Source organism: Carassius carassius, chromosome 31, assembly GCF_963082965.1.
Source record: "Carassius carassius chromosome 31, fCarCar2.1, whole genome shotgun sequence".
Taxonomy (NCBI): domain Eukaryota; kingdom Metazoa; phylum Chordata; class Actinopteri; order Cypriniformes; family Cyprinidae; genus Carassius; species Carassius carassius.
The window spans coordinates 6656774-6681341 of record NC_081785.1 but is presented as its reverse complement, the minus strand read 5'-3'; the positions used below and the strand labels follow the sequence as shown (position 1 = coordinate 6681341).

The following is a 24568-nucleotide window of genomic DNA, read 5'->3' as shown; positions in this document are numbered from 1 at the left end:
AGAGGTGTGTTTCATATAAACTACACACAAGTGCGCTTTTCTCCATGATCTGACTGAGCTTGGCAGAGGATTTGTTGATATTATTTATATGATTATTATGAAGTATGTAATGAGGAGGTGAAGACACGCAGCTGTCACACAGAGCAGAGCCAACGCTGGAGTAAAGCTGCCCGTCGAGTGTTGATCCTTCATTGCCAGTGCCTATTAAAAGCCTCAAACTCAATTATATTCCTCAGGAAGTTGAGTCCCCTTTGAGAGATGCTGTTATAAGACTTGCTAAAATGATTTGGTTTGTCTCAAAGAGTCATTACCGCAATAATAAGGTGTGAAAGACTGTAATCCACATCTTCTGAATCAAACCAAATCTTTGACTGTTTGGGACCACTTGATGTTGGTTTTTGTCTCCTCAGAAGTGTTTTAGGTGTTTTACTGTTGGATCAGTTTGTACCGAATTCTTCAAAATCTCTTTTGTCTTCAGTGGAATAAAGTAATTTGTAACAGGTTTGGAACAACATAAAGACTCATAAAGCTGAGTAAATGATGACAGAATTAAATAACAATAAACAACAATGATCATAATGATGACAATGTTCTTTTTTTGGTAAATGATTCCATTGAATGGGATCACTTTTAAAGGGGTAGTTAATTAAAAAAAAAACATTTTACTTGCCTTTAAGCTGTCCCAGACCTGTACGAGTTTCTTCTGTTGGACACAAAATATGATATTTTGAAGAATGTTGGTAACCAAATGGTTATTGGTAGCCATTGACATCAATAGTATGGTTAAAAAAAAAAAAAAAAAAAAAATTATATATATATATATATATCTCACACACACACACACACACACACACACACACACACACACTGGAATTCAGTAGCTACCAGCAACTGTCTGATTAACAACATTCTTCAAAATATCATCTTTTGTGTTCAACAGAAGAAAGAAATTCATATAGGTTTGCAACAATGTAAGGGTGAGTAAATGATGACAGAAATTTCATTTTTGGGTAAAGTATCCCTGTTTACCAGCAGCCTCACAAAAAAGCCTGTGAAGTCGCGCTGCCATCTTTCAACATGCTTGACATCGTCCAATCAAACATGATGATTGTGACACTGAAGTGTGACAGTTAAGAATGGCGCTCCAGCGGTCGTCTCCTGCTGCAACACACTCGTACTCTCTCTTCATTGTCGCCCCTGTCCAACCCACCAGATAACAAATAGAAAAGACTTAATTGAATACCATAATTGAAAGACGGCGTCCTTTTGAGATCAATTGTTTGTGGTGCTGGTGGCTCTTTCTCCCAGTGGTCACTGATTAATGGGATGCAGGACTGTAAATGGCTTCTCAGTAATGCTCTGTGTTGTTATGCATTAGCGGCATTAGAGGACTTTTTTTCCAGCTCCGCTGTGCTCTGCCTGTCAGCCCGCTCGTCCTCTTTAAGGTGACTGTGAGTCGTGTTTGTACATGCCGACAGTGCTCGGCGCTGACAGTACAAAAAGCCTGCACTGGCTTATCCTCCTGCTGAAAGGGACTTGTGGATAATGATACAGTGTATAATTGATATTATGAACACAGGCCTTTTTTCCCCCTCTTTTGCAGTGTCAAGGTGCCGGAACGAGCTGTTCTCTGGCTCCGCTCATGTGTGTGTCGCTAGGTTGTCAGTATTTAGGTCAAACAGAGGCTTTCTAACAGGAAACCCTTACTGACAAGCTTGGCGGAGGTGAGATATTAAAGAAGACAGCTTGTCTTAGAGTGGATGACATGCTTGCAGATTGAAACTTCTTTCAGTACCTGACGCTCAGCCTGGGCCTTTAACTGAGCCCTGGAACTACACTCAACTGTCGTAGTCACACATAACACTCAATCAGCCATCATAAATAAAGCCTCAAATAATACCTCAATCAGACATCATAAATAATGCCTACGTAGAGGACTACGAATGTACGCCATTTATGTTGTGGGCTGATTAGTGGCATTTGCTTAGCTTCTTTAAAACTATTAAACTATATTTCTTGGGACAATTTTGTGTGTTTTTTTTTTTTAAGCAACTACCTAGCAACTTCGCAAAATACCTTCTTCAGAAAATCTAAAATTTTTGCTCCAAAAGAAAGTGCTAAAATATAATTGTTTCAAGGGGCCTTTTGAAATTAAAGAATGCATGTCTCTATTTAATTTTTACATTTAGTAGACACTCTTATCCAAAGCGACTTACCGTGCATTCAGACCATAAATTTTTTTACCAGTAAGTGTTTCTTGGGAATCAAACCCACCACCTTTTGCGCTGCTAATGCAATGCTCTACCACTGAGCCACAGGAACTATTTCAAGTTTGTTATTTTAGTACATAAAATGAATGAATTATTCCTGTTATATTATACATGTGTAATTTATTTCAAATAAATAAATGATTTTTAATGTATTTAATTTGTTTCCATTGTAGTTTTGTTTTAGTTTCATAGTGAATATTATAAGGACATGACGCCTGTGAATCCATGAATCCACTTGAAGCATTTGTTAGTATAAACTAGTATACTGTAGAATTAGAATCGCCCATGTATTCATACCATGAAAATAGTTATTGCTTATTTTTAGTTAAATTATAATTATAATAAAAAATACACATTTATAATATTACTTTTTAGCCTATTTAATAATCATTTGAAAGTATTATTTAGCAAATATCAAAATTAACATCCGTTTTTGTATTTTTTTGTGTAATTATGAGAAAATTCACATATATATTTTAATAAACAGAATCTTTATCAACTCCTCTGTATTAGCCAAAACAGTGATATTTATTGCATCTTTAGATGTTAATGCATGATGGCTTTCCATCCTAACTCCCGATAAACCCTCAAAGCTTCTGTTCTCAGAGTCTTGTTGTGAGTGGAGGTTGAATAATACCTAAGTTCTAGAGAGGCCAGTTAGACCCAAAAGTAAATCAAGCTTTTGTCATAGACATTTGTGTATGTTGTGTTGCAGGGTTGTGGAAGGGAGAGAATGATGATGCCAGAGGGCTGGACCTTCTTATCTCCCTCACAGATCTGCCAATTCAGCCGCACATGTGCCAGCCGCTGCGAGCGGCTCATTAGATTTAGTGCTGCTCTGTAAAAGTCTTTTTCTTTGTCTTACCCTATATTGATCAGCCAAGATTACAACAGGACGGTTGAAATAAATCTGCTTTTTGAAAGTTAAATCCAGTGACATTCGCTTTATGTTGTCCGTGTAAATAACCAAATGTGATTGGCTCAGTTGCCCAGGACAGAGAATGTGAGTGTTACGGATGTGTCTGAGCTTTTTGGTTGGATTTAGAACAAGGGTGAATAGTTGGTTGGTCATCCAGAAAAGAGTAATTTGGGGTTAGACGTTTCAGTCTTTGATACCCTACGCATTGTAGACCAACTATTCTCTGAGCTTCATGTTGTTGTGGTTTCCTTCTTGTGATTTTGTGTGTCAACCCGAAATCAAAATTCACACTGTGTAATGTTGTCATGCATGTTCATCTATCTTACATCTATGTTTCATTCAAATATACAGCAGACTACATCAGTAAAATGGGCTGCAAAGAGCATTTCACATTGACTACATTATATTTAGGCCAATAAAAACTATCTGAAGAACCTTTTTCCATTATAAAGACTTTTGTGTAATGAAAAGATTCCATGGATGTTGAAAGTTCTTTATGGAACCATCAATGCCAATAAGAAACCTTTATTTTTAAGAGTGTCAGACATAAACCAGCTTTTGTTTTGTGAACTGTGTGTAACACTTATTTTTTTCCGGATACTGAAAGAGAGAAAGTATTTCATGTGTTTTTCTATAGCTCTAATCATTCTGCTGTGCCACAATGACATGATATTCACTCGGCCGGCAGAAGAGGTCCATATGGAGAGTTTTTATTCTGTGTCAAGAGCCCCAGTAGGAGTAATTGCATCGTCCCTTCTGTAAAAAAAAAAAAAAAAATTCATTCTAGCACAACGCGACAGTCCAGCTGTGTTCAGATAATGCTCAGGTAGATATCATCTGCTCAGGCCGTCCTGGCAGATAATAACACGTGTGCATGCCGAAAGGCACCTTTCTCCGTGTTGTCCGATCTTTCTGTCCCCAAAGAGAGATTCTCTGGCAGGTGAATTTTTTGTGTCCTGTGACACGAACCACATCCTCAAACGAGTACAGAAGGAAGACTGGAGTCGTCTAACATTTCCAGCTCTAGCTATTTTTAGCATGCTGTTAAAAGAAGGTGTCCTGTCCCTGATCCCTGAGCCGGTTGAACCCCCTTTGCAACACAGCATGCATGTGAAGACAGCATCCTTCTAAAGGGCCAACTCTAGCATTAAAGGAATCCTATGCTGAGTCACTCTGACTATGTACGTGGGACCGGTGCGCCAGCCTCCTTCTGCTGAAACTTCAAACATGCATCAAACACGCATTAATTTGGTGTGTGTACGTGTTGGCCGCTGGCAGGAATCACCCCCCCCCCCCCCATTTATTCCTTATCTTCTTTGGTATGCAGTGCTGGTGAAGTTGTCAGAGCAGCCTGGGCCTTCGTCGTCTCCCTGTGGATGGTGCGCTCCAACGCTGCCAGGGAAACAGACTCATCAGTCTGGAGAAATGGGACAGAAAATTTGATTTATTCTCTGCATGCACTCGCTTCTACCCCAGCGGAAGAATTTGAAGGCGGCATAGAGGCATGGATAGAGGAGGAATTGGAGGATAGACAGGATATTTATTTGCAATACTGCAAGCTAATTGTGCACTTCATTGACGCGTTCTTTAGTCAATAGCAAATATTTGTTTTTGTGAAGGCCTCAGTTGGGGTTAGCTGAGCCCGGTGACCTTATACGGTTCATGATATCTGCCTATTTCCATAGTAGATGAGATTGATAATTTTTGGTGTGTGTGTTTTTTTTCCTGTAAGAGAGATTTTATTCTTGCTCTGTTTTTGCACAGTAGTGCACAGTAGTGTATATTAATATATTAAAATAGAAAACTGTTATTTTAGATTGTAATAATATTTCACAATATTGTTGTTTTTACTATATTTTTTATCAAATAAATGCAGCCTTGGTGATCTATACTAAATAGTAGAAACAGTAAGTAAATAGTAATGTCTCTAGGTTACGTATGTAACCCTAGTTCCTCGAGGGAACGAGACGCTGCGTCGAAGCGCTTTGGGGAACGCGTTCAGCGTACGCGACTCTGAATATCGTGTGTAATCAGTCCAATGGAAGGGCGTGACATCACCGACGTGGTGACGTAAGCGACCAGGAAGCTATAAAAGCATGTGCCACGCAGCTGGCGTCAGCTTCGAGTACCAGCAAGCGCCGGCAGGGGTGCCGGGGGTATGGCTCCGAGACGCAGCGTCTCGTTCCCTCGAGGAACTAGGGTTACATACGTAACCTAGAGACGTTCCTCTTCAGGAACTCGAGCTGCGTCGAAGCGCTTTGGGGAACGAGTCCTAACGCCGCCAGACTACCAAACCCCTGCCTGGTGTGTATCCGAAGAGCACAGCTCAGGACAGGAGGACAGAAGCGCCTGGAGTGACTGGCATATCTAGGCCATAGAACCTAACAAATGTAGAGGGCGTGGACCACCCCGCAGCGTTGCAGATGCCCAGCATGGATACACCTGCTAAGAAGGCCTTAGAGGCCGCCATACCCCGAGTAGAGTGAGCCTTGGCTCCCGACAGCGGGGGACGACCAGAGGACTCATAGGTGACGTTGATAGCCTCGACTATCCAACGACTAATAGTCTGCTATAGTCTAATAGACTAATAGTCTAACGGGGGTTTGCACATAGCCTCTAACACCACAACCAAGTCCCACGGGGGAATACGGGACCGTACTGGAGGTCTCAGCCTCAGTGCACCGCGGAGGAAACGTGTAACTAGGGGGTGTCTTCCCAAAGACTGACCGTCGAGAAGGGTGTGGTAGGCCGCAATGGCCGCCACGTAGACCTTCAGAGTAGAGTGGGTCAACCCTGCAGAGAGCCTAGCCTGTAGAAACTCCAGAACTGTACCAACTGGGCAGTTTGCTGGGTCTAGCTGGCGGTCTCTGCACCATGAAGTGAAAAGCTTCCACTTCAGGGCGTACAGTTTCCTCGTAGAGGGAGCTCTGGATTGGAGTAGGGTCTCCACAACCTCAGTTGAGAGACCAGCTGCTACCAGTTGTGCCCCCTCAGGGGCCACACCCACAGCTTCCACAACTCCGGGCGAGGGTGAATTATCGTGCCCTGCGCCTGTGAGAGTAGGTCTGTCCTGATCGGTATCTCCCACGGAGAGCCGTCGAGGAGCGAGACTAGATCTGAGAACCTTACTCGGCCCGGCCAGAACGGGGCTACTAATAACAGACGGACCCCGTCCCGGCGTACTCTCGCCAGAACTCCCGGAAGCAGAGCGATAGGGGGAAAGGCGTACAGACGAAGCCTCGGCCAGGTCTGTACCATAGCGTCCAGTCCCAGAGGAGCTGGATGAACTAGAGAGAACCAGAGGGGACATTGTGACGTCTCCTGAGTCACAAAAAGGTCTACTTGAGCCCTGCCAAACACTCTCCATATCCCTCGACAGTATGTCTGCTCCCATATTTAACTTCCCAGGAATATATACTGCTCTTAATGAGAGGAGTTTGTTCTGGGACCACACCAGGATCTGGTGCGCCAGCTTGTACAAAGGGCGCGAACGCAGACCGCCCTGGTGGTTGATGTAAGGGACCACTTATGTGTTGTCGGTGCGCACCAACACATGGTGACCTCTCAGGTCTGGGAGGAAGTGCTTCAGTGCACGATAAACTGCTAGCATTTCTAGACAATTGATATGCCACGTTAGATGGCGATCGCTCCACAGACCACGGGCAGGGTGGCCACTCATGACCGCACCCCAGCCGGTGAGGGACGCGTCCGTCGCTAGTGTCACACGGCGACAAGGAGCTCCCAGCACCGGGCCCTGATTCAAGAACCAATGTTTCTTCCACATGTCTAAGGCACGGAGGCAGCGCCGCGTGACCTTGATAGTGCGAAGCGGATTGCCCCTCGGGGAAAATCCCTTGGTCTTGAGCCACCACTGTAGGGGTCTCATGTACAGCAGGCCAAGAGGTATCACGTTGGACGCAGCTGCCATCAGACCCAACAATCTCTGAAATTGTTTGACAGTGAGTGACTGGCCTTCTCTGACTCTCTTGACTGAGATGAGGATCGACTCGATACGAGCAGGGGACAATCGTGCCTGCATCGCGGTCGAATCCCTTACTACGCCTAGATAGGTGGTTCTCTGAGCCGGAGAAAGTACACTCTTCTTGGCGTTCAGTCTCAAACCCAGCTCCCCCATATGTGCGAGAACGACATCTCGATGTCGAACCGCAATCTGCTCTGACTGAGCTAAAATCAACCAATCGTCGATATAATTGAGAATGCGGATGCCCTGCCTGCGCAGGGGGGCCAGAGCCGCATCTACACACTTTGTGAACGTGCGGGGTGAGAGTGCGAGGCCAAAGGGAAGTACTCGATATTGGTAGGCTTCGCCCCCGAAAGCGAACCTCAGAAACTTCCTGTGCTGAGGAAGGATGGAGATATGAAAATATGCGTCTTTGAGATCTATCGTGACAAACCAGTCCTCGGACCTGATCTGAGCTACAACATGCTTGATTGTGAGCATTCTGAACTTCAGTCTCATAACTGAACGATTTAAGACCCTCAAGTCTATAATCGGACGCAGCCCCCCATCCTTCTTTGGAACTATGAAATACCGGCTGTAAAATCCGGACTCCCTGTCCTGAGGAGGGACCACCTGTTCCATAACCAGACCCTGCCCGGGGCCCACTATCGTGTGAACGACCCTGTTGAATATAGGCGGCACGGAGCCGAACTGAATGCGGTAGCCTTTTTCTACTATATGCAGGACCCAACGAGATACATTTGGCAGTAGTTTCCACGCTGCTAAATAATCTACTAAGAGAATCACTCTCTAGAGATTGACCTCTGGTGTAAGAGACCCCCGCAGGGGCGGCGAGCGTCCCAGCCCCGCTACGCGCACGATCGGAGGATACTGAGAACGATGCTCGCCCGGGGCCGCTGCGCCCTGGAGCACTGGCAGGGTTGGCAGAACGACCCCTAGAGGGCACTGAGGTGGGACGGGCACCGTGGACTGCGGCGTGTACCGTTCTACCCCAGCAGAGGCTACCCTCTGAAACCCCGGGCCATTGGCATCAGGGTTTCTTGGCCGAGGACTTCTTAGCTTCGATAACCGCCCTTAAATCTAATTTGGGCTTAGAAGACCTCGGCCTAGAGCGTCGCTGAGACTCTCGTTCCCGACGCGGAGGAGCACGAGAGGCGACGCTCTGCTTCTGGGCCTCGCGGTGTGAGGAGCTAGGGTGCGGCTGGGGCATCTCCTTCCCAGATGCCCCGAGGGAGCGACGAGGGAGGAACTTATGGAACGCCGCCACCTGTTTGCGGGCCTCCTGGAACCTGTCGACGACAGAATTAACTGCATCGCCGAACGGTCTCCTTGGTGGCGCGGAGGGAGAGATCAGCGGTCCTTCTTAATTCAGAAATATCATGGGACTTGATCTCCTCTCCCTCATCTAGCTCCTTGAGCAGGTCGGCCTGGTACGCCTGTAACACCGCCATGGTGTGCAGACACGCACCAGCCTGACCTGCAGCCGCATACCCTTTGCCCACCAAAGCCGAAGTTGTTCTTAGTGGCTTTGAGGGCAATGCCGGGGCCTTCAGAGACGATGCCGCGCCAGGGGACAGATAGCTCGCAAGCGTCTGTTCCACCTGGGGCATCGCTCTATAACCGTGCTCTCCCATCGCCACTACATTTCCGTAGTAATCAGACGAGGGGATGTAGAGGCGGGCCGAGAATGGACGTTTCCACGACCTGGCGATCTCATCATGCAGGTCGGGAAAAAATGGAAGGCCCCGGCTGGGAGGTGGCTGACTCGCGCGCAGGAAGCGTTCATCCAGCTTGCTTCTCTGCGGTACGGTAGACTTTTCGGCGGGCCAATCGATACTTAATTTGGCCACCGCGCGAGTAACCACCTCTAAGAGCTCCTCATACTGTAGCGAGTGGGGTGGCGAATCCCTATCGAGCGACTCCACATCGACCTCCTCGGAGGAAGAGAGGCGGAGCGTCGATCCCTCACCCTGAGTGGAAGGAACCGCTGTGCGTGCTTCCGACTCTAGGGATTGGGTGCCGGATCTGGCAGAAGTGGAAGGAGATAGGGACTGGCCCGTCTCCATTCCCTCTACCAGATCGACTTGCGAACCCCACGAGTGCAGCCGCCGTTCTGCCTCGACAGAAGCGGGACCAGCACCGCGGGGAACGCTGGCGAAGGCCCCCTCCTCGAAGAGGGCCCTCCGGGAACGAAGCAGCCGCACCGACATTCGCTCACAGTGCGGGCAGTCGGCCCCCTCGAGAGCCGACTCAGCGTGCTTCGAACCCAGGCAAACCACGCACAGGTTGTGTGTATCCCCACCCGTTATGTATCTCGGGCAGGGAGGAACACACAGCCTATAACGCGATTTGGAATCGCCATCTGAGTGCTTAACTTTCGCCTTGCTTTTTGGCATGTCTAGGAGCTCTTTTAACTGGACAGACAACAGTAAATAAGACTCACAAGACGGACAAATGACATTCACACACAGAGCGCTTGCTGAAAGACGCGAAGCTGACGCCAGCTGCGTGGCACGTGCTTTTATAGCTTCCTGGTCGCTTACGTCACCACGTCGGTGACGTCACGCCCTTCCATTGGACTGATTACACACGATATTCAGAGTCGCGTACGCTGAACGCGTTCCCCAAAGCGCTTCGACGCAGCTCGAGTTCCTGAAGAGGAACTGCTTCTTGCTGCAGCAGAGTGTGGGCAACACCTCTTTTTTGGAGAAAACTGGCAAGTTTATAGTTTATTTTTTTTACCTTTTTTGTTTAGCCTTTATCGAAGTAGCGACAAAGATATATCACATTTTTCATATTGTGTATATACAATCAGACAAGGGCACCAAGCAATGACCTATAAAACTATTCACTTCACCTTTAAATAGCCTCACCCACTTTTTCTTTTCCTGCATCAAGTTCACTTTGCTCCACACAACTTCTTTTAATCTGCCTTTTGCATACCCTTCACATGGCACCTTGCCTTGGGGATATTCGTCTGCGTCTTCCCTCCAAGGGCACTGTTGATGAGCTTTTCATCCGCCGCATCCTAGAGTGTTTATTAGCATACTAAAACTCTTCTCGCTGTCTATGCATGCCCAATCAGGCCTTTAGGGGTCCTCTGCCATCCCAGGATGCATTGCTTTTAATATAATGATTATTATTGTGATTTTGGGGGATATGTTAGGGATCCGACTGCCTGACCTTTCTGTATACTTTACACACTGTGAATATTGATTTTTATTTAATTTTTTTACACAAAGTGCAGGGGTTAATCTGTTGATTTAGAAGTTTGATGAAGTTAAAATGATAGTTCACCCAAAAATGAAACTTCTGTCATCATTTACTCACCCTCAAGTTGTTCCAAACCTGTGTGAGTTTCTTTCCTCTAAGCACAAAATAAGATTTTTTTTGAAAAGTCTTGCTAATCTAAGATTTCATCTCAGAGCAATGGTTCTGGTGTCTGAGAGGTGTCTCACATCACACTGTCATTGTTTTTTATTTTAGATGGCATAATAGATTTAGATCACCACTTTTGTGAGCTACATAGTCTCGAAAAGCAATTTACAATGAATCACACCAATCAAAAGGGCTTGATAAACTCCTAGCCATGTGTGTTCATCTGGGCACGATTAGTATGTGTTGTGCCACAGAATATCCATCAGCTCACAACAAAAAATGCCCTATCTTTCACTACACTTTTCTTCTCATAGCTACATTTGCATTTCCAGAAGAAAATACCAGTTCCTGCAAGGAAGCAAAGAAATATGTGCTGTCCTGTAAAAAACTGTATAAAAAATAATTATATAAAATATAATAATAATAATAATTAAGCTAAACAATTAATTAATTTCAATTATTGGGGTAAACTGTATGTGGACACCAGCAATGGGAGTATGAGTAGATGCTTGATTTGTTCTCTGTGCTTCAGGCTGACATTTCCTCATCCTACTTCACGTTGGCTCTCTGCATTATAACACAGCTGCAGGGAGATGCTTATCGCAACTTATCTTCAAAGAGTGAGAGTGGGTGGAATAATTGCATTGGGGGTTGTTTTATAATAAATACTTTCTCATCTGTTGGGGCCATGGCATCTTCTGGGAAAAGTTTTAAGTAAACTTAAATGGGCTCCTCATTTCACACGCCACATGTACCATTTATGCTATATGTTATATTTCTGCCATTTTTTTGTTGATATTGTTTGTCTTTTATTTTGAAATGTTGCAAGTCTTTTTTTTTTACTTCTATGTTGATGACTTAGAATGCTTCTCTTAACCAGTGTTATGAACTCCATTTTTTAATTTTCCAAGTTTTATTAATCTGAATAATTAAAGCTATTATTGGCCTATTATTTAAAGAATAATATTTACTAACGTTTCACATTTTATATATGGAAAGTTAAGCTTTATATAACAGTGCTTTTTTTTTTTTTTGCTTTAAGTGCTTTTATTTGTAATATATATATAAAAAAATTGTTTATACTTAGAAAATAATAATTTTTTAAATTATTTATATATCAAATATATATATATATATTTGTTTTTAGTATATCTACTTAGTATAACTAACATACTGAGTAACACTAAGCTATTCAAACTGTTTATGAACTTTTTTACATTTATATGATGTTTAAATCATTATATAAATTATTATGTAAATCTTTTAATAGTAATATTTAATGATTAATTATTATTTAATAATAATGTTTAATACTTCATGTACTAATGTAATATGTGACCCTGGACCACAAAACCTGTCTTAAATCACTGGGGTATATTTTTAGCAATAGCAAAAAAAAAAAAACAACAACAACACATTGTATGGGTCAAAATTGTTGATTTTTCTTTTATGCAAAAAATTATTAGGATATTAATCAAAGATCACGTTCCATGAATATATTTAGTAAATGTCCTACCGTAAATATATAAAAACTAAATTTTTGATTAGTAATATGGATTTCGACAACTTCAGAAGTGATTTTCTCAGTATTTTGATTTTTTTTATTTTATTTTATTTTTTGCACCTCAGGATTCCACATATTCAAATAGTTGTATCTCAGCCAAATATTGTTCAATCCTAATAAATGGATGCTTTCAGATCTCAGTTTTGAAAATTTTACACTTAAGACTGGTTTTGTGGTCCAGGATCACTTATTTATAGTTCTGCAATATAGGATTAAACAAAATAAAATAGTGCTTAAATAAATCTTTGCATTTAAGACCAGTTGTTACATAAAACTACTATGCAGCAGAATGAGTATCTGTGAGAGGAGTTGGATGACCAGTAAACCTGTATGTGTGGTTAACCTGTTTACTTTTCTCTTTCTCTTACTTTTCTCCCCTTTCTCCCTTTCCATAGATCTCCCCTGGAACCTGGGCAAGATATACAGTGAGATAATATTTGTCAACAGATTCGTGCACTGTGATCCGCATCCTGGCAACGTGCTGGTGTGAAAGTGTCCTGAAAGCAATAAGACGGAAATTGTGTTACTCAATCACGGTCAGTATCAGGTAAGACATTGGCCGAGACTGCCACAGAGTCGACATAGAAACTAATTCATCACATATTACACCCCATTTTTCACCCGCTGGCTCCCAGGTCAGCTGCGTACCCAGTTCTGTATGTACTGCAGCAGACTAAAAGCATTTCATTTAAGTGGCCCTGAAGCTCTAGTGTGTTTTAAGAAGTGCACATATCCACTTCCCTCTTATTACAAGCAGATATGCAAACACACTGGTACAAACTCTCCTGCAGTTCACTGGACTTCTGTTTTCCCAGAAGATGTAACAGCTCTAAATAAATCCATGGAGATAATGTGGTGATAAATATGATAACGCCGTTCTAGCAGTGACATTTGGTTAGTTTCTTTGTCCAAAACACTAATTCATGGCATGTCATGTTAAGTTTGCTGAAAACCATGGGTTGTGTCTGCGTTGATTAATTGGAGTGGCAAAATGGTGTAGTCCTAGTGGTATTCCATTGAATTCTGTTTGTCTCATTGAGGGATTTGCTGGCCTTTAATTTAACCCGAAGCATTTAATGAGGCCCACAAGATTCCATATTAGCAACTATCAAGTAATCTCATCTGTCTTTCTGTAATGCTACAACATCATGAAACACAAGTTTCCATTTACTTAGCCGTCTAAGACTCTTGATAGCTCTCAGTATTTGGATTATAAATGTATGCTGATGTTTATCTTTTTTTTCATGTTAAACAGTAAGTTTTTTTTGTAAGAAATTAATACTTTTACTCAGTAAGGATACTTTTTTTTTTAACTTTTAAAAATGTCACAAAAGACTTCTATTTCAAATAAATATGATATATGCTGTTCTTTTGAGCTTTCTATTAATCAAAGAATCCTGGAAAAAAAAAGTTTAGAAACCTAAAACCTAAAAGAAATGTTTATTGAGCAGCCATTTAGCATATTTGAATGATTTCTGAAGGATGATGTGACAATGAAGAGTGGAGTGATGCCTTTTACTTTTGAACATTTGTTCAGACACCTCAAACACTAACAGAACACTTTGTGTCTCTGTCCAAGGTGCTGAACCAGGACTTCAGGTTGGACTACTGCAGACTGTGGCAGAGTTTGATAAAGGGAGACTTGAAAGGCATCGAGCGTTACAGCAGGCGTCTGGGCACAGGGGATCCTATCCTGTGTTCACTTGTGTCCTCACCGCCCGCTCCTGGACGTCAGTAAATGTTGGTATCAGCCAGACACCTGTCACTCAAACTGAGGTAATCTATGAGCATAAGTGAGACCTTTTATTTTGCATGTGTGAGGGGATTTCGACCAGGTCTACAACAGACACTACCGATATGTATTTTTTATACACGTACGTATTCTTTATTAAAACTATTTTCCACTTACAATAATGCAAAATTTTATGTAGTGATCCAAAAAATGCAAAAATTTTAGCTAAACCAAAGTAACCACCTTTTAAACAGTTTTGGAGGAGGTCCTGTGAATGCTGGACACTTATTCCTTTATTAGCTGGTCCAATTCATGCATACATAGATCCATTTATACAGTACATAGGCACGATATATATTGGTCTATAAAATGAATCTGAAGCACTTAAGTATAATCGTTTGAGCTTCAGTTGGTTTTTAAAATCACAATAAACAAAATTCTTTTCCATTTTTTGGACTGGTAGTGTTTTTTTTAATTATTTATTATTATTATTATTGCCAGAACAAAGCTGAACAGTTGTTACTTGATGTAACTTAGCAATAGACTTTAATCAGGTTGGATGCCATATTGAATTTAACTAGAATCAGAATGAGCTTTATTTGTTAAATGTGTGTAAACACACAAAGAATTTGTTGTGTTTTTTTAGGAGCTCTTGGTACAAACATAGTACCAAGCCATTGAGAACAGAAAGAACATAAGACTAAGGGGGAAAAAAAGGAATACATAATAATAATAATGTGGTATGCATCGGTAACAGAGGATTTTATGTAAAAATTTGTGCATTATTTACTGTATATACAGCTGTATAAATAAAAAATGTATATGTATTTACATAACACTTGAGAGAGAGGCAATAATTAGTTTTAAGAAATGAATTACAGAAGACAGGTGGTCATTTTATTGTTAGCTGCTTAAACTGGAGATGGCATGGGGGAAAAATCTGTTTTTTGTCTGTATGTTCTAGTGCACAGAGATCTATAACGTCTGCCTGAGGGGTGAAGTGCAAACAGGTTATGTCTGGGATGAGAGGGGTCTGTGATGATGTTTCCTGCCTGTTTGTACAAGTCCTGAAAGTTGGGCAGATGCACACTAATTATCCTTTCAGCTATCCTAACAGTCCATTGCAGTCTTTTTATATCTGATTTGCTGGCTGACGCAAACCAGACAGTTTTACAGTAGAAGTGCACAGAACCAACTCTATAACAGCTGAGTAAAACTGTGTCATCTGGGCCTTTTTCAGTTGACAAGAAAAGTACAGCCTGCAACCTCTGCTGGGCCTTTTTCCACTATAGAGTCAAAGTGATTGTCCCACTTCAGGTCCTGCGAGAAGGTGGTGCCCAAAAATTTGAATGACTCCACTGCTGCCACAATGCTGTTCCTTAAAGCCTCTTTTTCATTACTGTCAGATAAGTGTCTATAACCAGAGAGTGGTCAAAACATATGAAAGCCTACTTTTGCCATGTTGAAAAAAAAGTTGCCAAACTGAAGTGCTGTTTAATTATTGTTAGTGGTCACAAAGGGCCTCAATAACACCAGTTAACTAAATTTCTGAACAAGGTTAACCTGTCCTCTCATTAAAACTGTATAACTAACTGTCCAGGTGTCTGGCCTGGTGGCCCCGTGGCCCCGTGACCAGAGGAGGGCTGTTGGGTCGGTGTGATGGTGGTAGAGGGTTTCTAAAGGCCAGGCCGGAGCTGGCCTCTGTGGGGGACGTTTGGCCATCTGGAGGGTGTCAGGGACATTTATTTATACTTTTATTACATAACCTTATACAGGAAATTTGGGCTGTAAAAGCATGTTAAATCAGAGCATCAGAGTCTTCAGTAACACACTATTTGTTATTGTACATTAAAGCTATCATATTAATATAGGCCTAATATATAATGAATAATATAATTAATAACCAACCCTTTTTTTATAAATCTTTAAGCATTATTGTTTTATTGTTGAGTGTGCATATTAGAACAGAAGTCTTCAGCATTAGTATAACAATATACACTATAAGCTTTTTATTCTGATTTTATTTTCCGAATAGATTTTTTTTTCATATACATTTATGATAAAATATGAATGGTTTTCTTATAGTTGATTATGCATATTAAGGTTTAAACATTATATACATTTAAATCTTTTATTTTTAATTTCTTAATTTTGTTGATAATCTTAATAATATAATAGTATTATCTGTAACTATAACTTTATTTTTCTTTGTAGTATATTAAATATTAATAATGTAACATGTCTTAGTATACATAGCTTACTAGTTAACACTAAGCCATTTGAATTGTATTTATTAACCTTTTTACTTTTATTTAAAATAGAGTTGGGCAACTATAAAAATTTTAAACTGCGATTAATCACATTATTTTTTTTTCTGCAATTAATCACATTATGCGCAATATTCAATAATGAATTCAAAAGTACTGTATTGCACACTTATTTTAAAAGTACTGTTGTATGAACAAAAGTGCAGAAACATTTGGTTTGCATTCATTAACATTTATCTAAAGTTTAAATCATTATATAAAAACATTGTATAAATCTTAAAGTGGGTTTTTAGAGTAATGATGAATAATTCATTCTGTTCTAATGTAATATGCATAGTCAACTATAAGTAAGCCATTTGAATTTGATTTTACATCAGTACGTTTCTGAAGATGGATTTATTATGCTGCATTTAATTTGACAAAACCAAACAGGAAACAGTACCAGCGTTTGACACCATCAGACACTCTTGACTATTAGCTGATTTGCTGCTTACTTGCTTTCAGATCCCCATCATTTTCACTTAGGCCTGTTTAGTTAGTCATCTCAGCGTGCAGCATTTGAGTGCACTTTCCAGCAGGTGGCTTTCTTTGTATATTAATTACCCAGAAGCCTTTGCGAGAATAATTATGGCCCGGTCCATGACCACTTGCGTTGGGTGTGCTTTTTTAGTGGGATGTAGTACCTCTTACCCTTTCTATACCCCTCTGAAAGTATCTGATTCTCCAAGCCCCCCACCAAACATCACCAAATTACTAGGAGGATTTGAAGTAGTCTGGTCTGACATAATTATAGGCAGTTATAGAGGCGTATTTCACATATACAGCTGTGGCATTTGCAGAAAGGGAGGCTGTCTCATCTGCATAAGAATGGAGAGATAAGAACATATTGTATTGCTAGGACGGAATAATGGGCGTTAAAAACTACAACAACAGAGCTTCATGCTTTGTTTTAGAAGAGCAGATCAAGAATTCTTGTGTTTGTGTCTATATGTACATGTGCAAGGGTTTTATTGATGATTAAGACTCTAGCAGCATCACAACCATGTGTCAAGTATGCATTATTCAGTATTTCATGGAGAAATTAACATTAATACATATACACTGCCATTCAAAAGTTTGGGATCAGTGAGATTTATTTTATTAATTAATTTAAATTGACTTTCAATTAAATGTTGTTCTTTAAACTATTCATCAAAGAATCCTGAATTTAGAAAAAAAAGTTTCACAGTTTCCACATAAGCATTAAGCAGCACAACTGTGTTGAATGCAGCAACACAGATAATAAGAAATGTCTTCTGTCATAACGATTTCTGAAGGATCATGTGACTCTGAAGACTGGAGTAATGGCTTCTGAAAATGCAGCTTTGTCATTTTAGCAATAAATTAAATTTTAAAGTAATTTCAAATAGAGAACAGTAATAATATTTCACAATAATTTTGTTTGTTTGTACTGTTTTTTTTGTTTGTTTGTTTTTGGACTGCCATTCTAAAAGTTGAGCTACAGCAATGCTGTTTTTGTTTTTACATCAAATGGCGTTTTTTCTTTTTAATTGCCCTTTTTAATTCTTAATTAATTCTGCAGTGCTAGATCCTGGACTGTATTTCCCAGCATGCAGCGTGGCATGAATAATTCATGCAAATTACTACCTCAGTGTTTAGTGTTTTTGCACTGGTGTTGTTCGTTTTGAGTTATGTGTCATGTGGTGACAACATAGCATGCATTTCTTTTTTTTAATTATGTGTTTTCGAGTGTTACCATTGTTGTGTTTTGCATGTGGAATGTTAGGGACTTTTACCAGCCTAAAGCAATGCTCAAGAACATATTTATGGTAGTGCTTTATTGATACTTGCATAGCTGTCCACATGGCTCACCTCACTGGTCAGAGTGAGCAGATGCAGATGCGGTTCTTTTATGTGTAATATAGAAATTTGCTAATTTGCTTCCTTTGTTCATTTTTGCAATTTTTGAGTCTTTTTCTTCAATTTTGTAATTTAGTAGATGAGGTTAAAGAAGTCTGTGATGATCTATTGTATAGGATGAATCCAAGCCTCCATGGCGTCATTAGCCCACACAGTTTTCTAGAAGTTTTCTGTGTGCCATGTTTTTGTTTTATTTTGAGTTCTGAACAGTTCTGTTGTCTGAACTCATTAGAAAATTGCAGCCAGGTAATAATTTTAATTTGTCCATGTGCACATATAATAGATCAGATTATGTTGCATTACACTCTTTAAAATAAAGCTTCTTTATTTGCATTTATGGTTCAATATAGAACCATTTAACATCCATGGAACGTTTTATTTACATTTATTCATTCTGCAAATGCTTTAATTTGTATATCATAATTCGTAACAAAGCAAAACATATATAGTCATTTTATATTTGTAATGCTCAATGCCAGGTTTATTAGACAAATAGATTAAGAGAAAGCTAGAGAAGAGTAGAGATGCAAGATTTTTCTGCTGGGTCCGACGTGCAGTGTGAAAGGGGCTTATGTGTGTTTGTGTGGAGGTTGACAGCTTATTCCACCTGAAAGGAACACAGAAGGTGAAGGTTTTAAACTGAGACTTTTTTTTCCCTTTTCCAATGCACAAAAGGTTCTTTACAGTGTGAAAGAAAGGTTATTTAGATTATTAATGGGGTCATGAACGGCCTTTTTTATTGTTTTGTGCTGTTCACTGAGGTGCCCTTATAATGTTATCAAGATTTTGATATCAAAAAACATAATCATTTAGAAGTAATAGGCTATTTTCTGTCCTGTTTTGACCCCCTCATCAGAACGCTCTGTTAGGTGTGGCGGATTGTAGACTCGGAAGTAAACACCCACTGCTATGATTGGCTAACGGTTATGTATGTTTGACAGCCTACATCCTTTATAGATGAACGCTGCTGTGATTTATATTCAGTACATATCAAACAATCTTTAATAACTGACAAAGCAATAATAACTACAGTATTTACACTGGTGTGGTGCAACATTACTGTCAAATCTAATATATTCGGCACTGCATCGTCTTTTAGTTTTAAGCTTTCTGAAAATCCTGTGTTAAAATTTATCTTTATCTTTTGGCTTCTGCATAGACCTGCATTTACTTCTCTCGTTATTTACACTACATGTGTGAATTGGTGGGCAGGGCTAAACAGTCAGTGATGTAGAAGCAGGCGTTGATCTTCTGTGGAGGCACGGTTTAGCCATACTCATAAAATGACACATTCCACAACCTTACATTTTGGCAGACTGTCTTCAATGTTAGCTATTTGTAGACTGACGAGAAAGTTTTGAGTACAGTGGCCTCTTATATGATATGATTTCTCAGTTCATGACCCTTTTAAAATGTTCTTCACATACTTGTACTTTCCAGACAGGAGAAAGTAATCTTTATTTTATTCTTGACTGAGAGTCTTTCACTTAGACTGCAGATCTGGACAGTAAGTCAGTATGCTGGTTAAGTTTAGAGTTATTAGAGTTGTTTACTCATGAAGCTATAAAAAAAAAAAAAAAAAAGATTTTCCTCACAAGTGTAGGTGCATACAGTATGTTTGTTTGTGAGCTGGTGTTTAAGTAACAGTGCTTTGAGCTCTCTCATTGTGTGATTGAGATCCCAGGTACCCTCCTGACTGTATGAAGGGCTCTCAGTATATAAACACTCTGTGTCCAGTGCAGTGTGTTTCCTATCAACAGCTAGCCTGCTTTGTACAGGACTATCAATATTAATGCTGTTGTCTCTGCAGAAACCAACAGTAGCATCAGAGAAGCTCCTGTCTGTCATTCTAACACTGAAAAGAGATGGACTTGCATTAAATTTCCAATCAGCATTCAGCTTTACACATGGTCATTAAACGCTGAAATATGAATGCACTAGGAATACTTTTGCTTAAGAATCCAGCTTGCTGTCATTAATCAAATTCATTGTGCTGATGCATACAGTACATGCAGTTTGTGTACCTTTTTTGTTACAATTCTTTGTCCAATTCTAGTTCATTTTGACGAATTCGATTTGGTGTGCCTTAGCATGTTCTTGTTTATTTTTATATTTTTTTGTTAAACGCATTTTATAATAACATTCTATAATAAATATATTATTAGTAGTACAATTATTGTTATCACTTTTAGTTTTATAGATAGACAGATCTTCTTTTTAATTCTATATATTAATTCTATAATATAGATATTCTTCTAATGTATTATATTTTATTTTAATATTCATAAAATAATTGAAATAAATTAATATTTCAGCACAAACTTGTTGGCTGTTTTATTTTAAAAAATAAATGTATGCGTAGGCTCTATTTATATTTGATAGCAATGCTAATTTCAAGCTTTTAAGTATTTAATTCTTCTTTTTCAGCTTTATTGTTTCCCTCTTGACAACAACATTTATTCCGACAGTGCAAATGAAAAAGAGAGAGAGAGAAAAAAAAACACCTCACACAAAAGCACAAAAACTCAACTGGAGCTACAGGTTTCTGTATTTGAAGTGCAGTAAAGGCAAAACCACTCAAACATTTTGATAAAAACACACCATTAGTGTTGCGAGTGAAGTGGAGTGCTGGTCAATATGAACCTGCCCCCTCATTAGAGAACACGCACTCCTTGTCTACCAGACCTCCACAGATAAAAGGCTTCTCTCTCTATGTCTCTCCATCAGCCTCTCATAGGTCTGCCTCAGCAATTACCTGCCACCCAGCACCGCCACTGCCCACAGAAACCACAGCCCTATTAGCTCTCTGTACAACTACAGATATGTTGTACCTACAGTATGTGGTTATCAATTCACCATCTTTATTTGACTGCCTGTAAGTCCTTGTTTATATATGTACCTTTCAGCTTTTGTACCTCAGGGCACTACTGCTCCAGTGTTACCATTGTACCTTTTTTCTCAGAGTGTAAATAGGGTGGTTTTTGAAATATGCAATGGTTTTAGATATTGATGTGATCCTGAGGTTATATAAACCCAAATGTCTGGACACATTTGACTGAATTTAAGTTTCACATGATCTTAAAACCTTTTGATTTGAAGACTTATCCTTAAATGCTTGAAATGAGTGTTGTTGACGAAAACAACTTGTGCCTACATATCAATTCATTTCTAAAACTAAATAGTTATTTAGTATTTTTTTTTTAAATTATATTAAATTATGATTATTATATGATCTGTATGAACACATTTCATATTCTTCTATGAAGACACTTTTATGAACATTATCAACATGAACAGCTTCTTAAACTTAAACTGATATATGGACTACTTTACAGATGTACAGTTGTTTACAAATCAACTGTAATTGTTCCTAGAATATTAAATTCTTTGATTTTATTGTATTTTTAATAAAATGTATTAAAATGGCTACCAAAATGTGACCCTGGACCACAAAACCAGTCATAAGTAGCACAGGAATATTTGTAAAAATAACTAAAAATACATTTTATGGGTCAAAATTATAGAATTTTCTATAGTAAAGATCATGTTCCATGATTATGGTAACCTCTGAGTCAGACGGGAGGGTAACATTCTATGAAGGACTGTTTTAATCTCTTTAAAAGAGATTTTATGTTCCATGAAGATATTTTGTAAATTTCCTACCATAAAAATATCAAAAATGTATTATCATTAGTAATATGCATTACTAAGGACTTCATATGGACAACTTTAAAGGCGATTTTCTCTATTTTCTTTTCTTTTCTGTTTTTTTTTTTTTTTTTTTTGCATCCTCAGATTCCTGATTTTCAAATAGTTGTATCTCGGCCAAATATTGTCAGATCCTAATAAACCATACTTCTATGGAAAGCTTATTATTATCTAAATTGATTATCTATCAAAATTGTGGATTTTTATTTTTTTTTATTTTGTGGTCCAGGGTCACAAATCATTTAATTTATAGCAACTAATTTCTTAATTTAACTTTACAACTGGCTCTGATCTTTTAATTTATGAACAAAGTGTTCATATATAGAGATTTTACTTATCAATGTCTATACAAAGATAAAGAAATGTGTGGGTGCTAGAACTGATGTGTAATATACAGCAATGCAAATAACTTTTTAGAGTATATCTCAGCTAAAATAATTCTATAATGTTCTATAATGTTTTTAGTTGTTGCTGTCTAATTACACGCCTGATTAGACAGAACATAATCATATATCAGACCGCAGCCAAATGAACTAGAGTTTCTCTCAGGGATGGCAGAGTGACTTGGCTGCAAAATATGCTCTAAATCCTAATTTTGCAATCCACCAAATGGAACTGTATTCCATTTTGTTTGTTTTGCTGTGAAACAGGAACAAACATCAAGAAATTTAGTGCTGAAATTGAAATGAGTGCAATTTACATCCATTGTTCTGGAGAAATGCTCGCTTTGTGGATGAATTGAGAGCTGCAATCATTTCTGTAAAAAGGCTACGAGGAGGGGGCGATGAGACGGCAAAGACTGGGAGGAAGTGAGAGCTAGAGACGTAACCTGTCTGTAGATCATAGATATGGGTAGAATAGAGCCTAAGGAAGATGGATGAGTGAGAGAAAACTGAGAGTTAACAAAATAAAAAGGTTAAGGCCAAGGTAGATCAAGTGAAACAGAGTTTTTATAGTCCACCAAAACAGACGATCAATACCATGCAAAACATGAGCATGGAAGGACTTTTTACATAGACACTTTGTGATAAGTCAAGCGTTTGTCTGTACGTAAACATGAAGTTTATCACGTTAATGCAGTAGGGATGACTTACGGTTTTACTTGGTGAGGCGAAACAAAGAAAATCTCCTTTGAATCGATCTGCTCCAACAGATGAGGAGAGGCCTCCTTTGCAAACCCCACCGTCTCCAGAGATTTCTCCTCAGTCCTAATCAAAGTTTTTTGTTGGCTTTGGGTCCGTTATCTGAAATTGGGTTTATGCTAAAAAGGAAAAGTAACTACTGAGCTTTGAACCAGAGCATGCTAAGTGAAAACAGAGACCCAGAGGGTGTCTAGAGCAGTGAATGTGAGTGCACTACCTGTCAGCCTGGCATTACACTACTTGCCTGTCCGTATTACTCTAATGGGAGTTTATTATTATTACACATTTAGATTTTCAGTTATAATGATAATGATAATTTAAATAATAATTTATTATAGTAATAATTAACATCATTATCTCTTTTCTAATATCCAAGACAGGGATTTTATTCTATTTATTTAATTATTTTTTTGTTTGCCCGTCATTTTGTAGAATGAGCGTTGAGTTCTACGTGATGGAAAATGTGTCTGACAAAGCTGACCCTCTTAGATGTTGCTGAGAACATGGAATTGAACATAATAGCTTTGCCCTTTAAACTTCCCAGAAATTATATGACTGCCTAAATGCAAGTTCCTAGAGCACTGCATTGTTCATACAGTATGTGCTGAAGTCCTTTCTGTCTTTCTTTCCAATCTTTAAATGGATTGTTTTGTCTGACTGTGTTTTTTAGTCCTTGACGGTGGAGAAAAGTGCCATTTTCTTGCGAAACAATGCTGTTTCCTTGAAATCTGCAGGTAGAAGTGTGTGACTGAGTCTAGAATATATATAAATGTATTACTTTATTGAGCCATAGTCTTGTGGAGTGAATATATATGCATATATAAAAAAATATATATACTAAATAATTTCTAAAAAATGACATGATGTATATGTATGTGTGTGCGTGTGTGTTTTTGTATTTATTAGTAATTAGTTAGGTAGTTCTTTTGGTAAGCGTGGCCTCTTACCCCCTGCTAAGCTTACTCGGTTAACACAGAGCCCTGAAAAGCCTACGTATATGTGAATAATGAATTGTGGTGTCAGGCATGACGAATAGCCTCCCTCCTGTGTAATTGCTTTTGTGTTTGTCCCAGGGGAGAGCTTTTTTTGGCTGTTCATGGCATTGTCCTTGCTGATCAGCCCCATGTCTCATAATGTCTGCCCCGCAGCGGCATATAGTTGAGGGAGAGACTGTTTGATCTGTCTGCTATATAAACCTATATGCTAGCATGTCTAGGTCTCCTGTGGTCAGCAGTTTTTGTCTGTCCATCAGAGAAGAGCCGATTCAGAGATTCAGTATGTTTACAGAAGGGTGAGTTTTGAAAGCCTATCCCTTTACGTGACTTCACACCTGTCAGACTCACCTTTTTTCACATGCTTTAGAGAAGGAGCGAGGGAAAAAAACAACAACAAAAACCAAAAAATAATCAGTATCTAATGTTGAGCCTCAGGCTTTGTGACAGGGCACACACTCAGCTAAAAGAAAGAACTTAAGCTCTCCTCTGAGTGGCTCTGGCCTTTTTATTTGGCGGACAGCTGTAAAAAGTTGGGTTGTCCTGGTGTGGCTTACTGTCAGAAAGCTGAGCTCTAAATATTCCACCGTCCAGTGAGCTTGAATTAAGCAGTTAAACCAATTTCTGTGTGCAAAGAATTTAATAGTTACTGTCCCAACCTCCTATCACTTACACAGTCACATAAATCTCGACT

General features: G+C 39.5%; 1 protein-coding gene across 3 annotated transcripts in view; it reads left to right on the top strand.

The window, feature by feature from the left end:
- Positions 1 to 13464: 13464 nt before the first annotated feature.
- Positions 13465 to 24568, top strand: part of LOC132111437 (aarF domain-containing protein kinase 1-like) — a 30536-nt gene continuing 19432 nt past the window's right edge. Inside the window, exons 1-2 of one of the 3 annotated variants that reach the window (XR_009424805.1) lie at positions 13465 to 13889; positions 14810 to 14908. The gene's annotated coding sequence lies outside the window, so the exon portion shown is untranslated. Of the gene's footprint in view, positions 13890 to 14809; positions 14909 to 24568 lie in introns of those variants that run through there. The other 2 variants (XM_059518729.1, XR_009424804.1) reach the window with 2 other exon arrangements.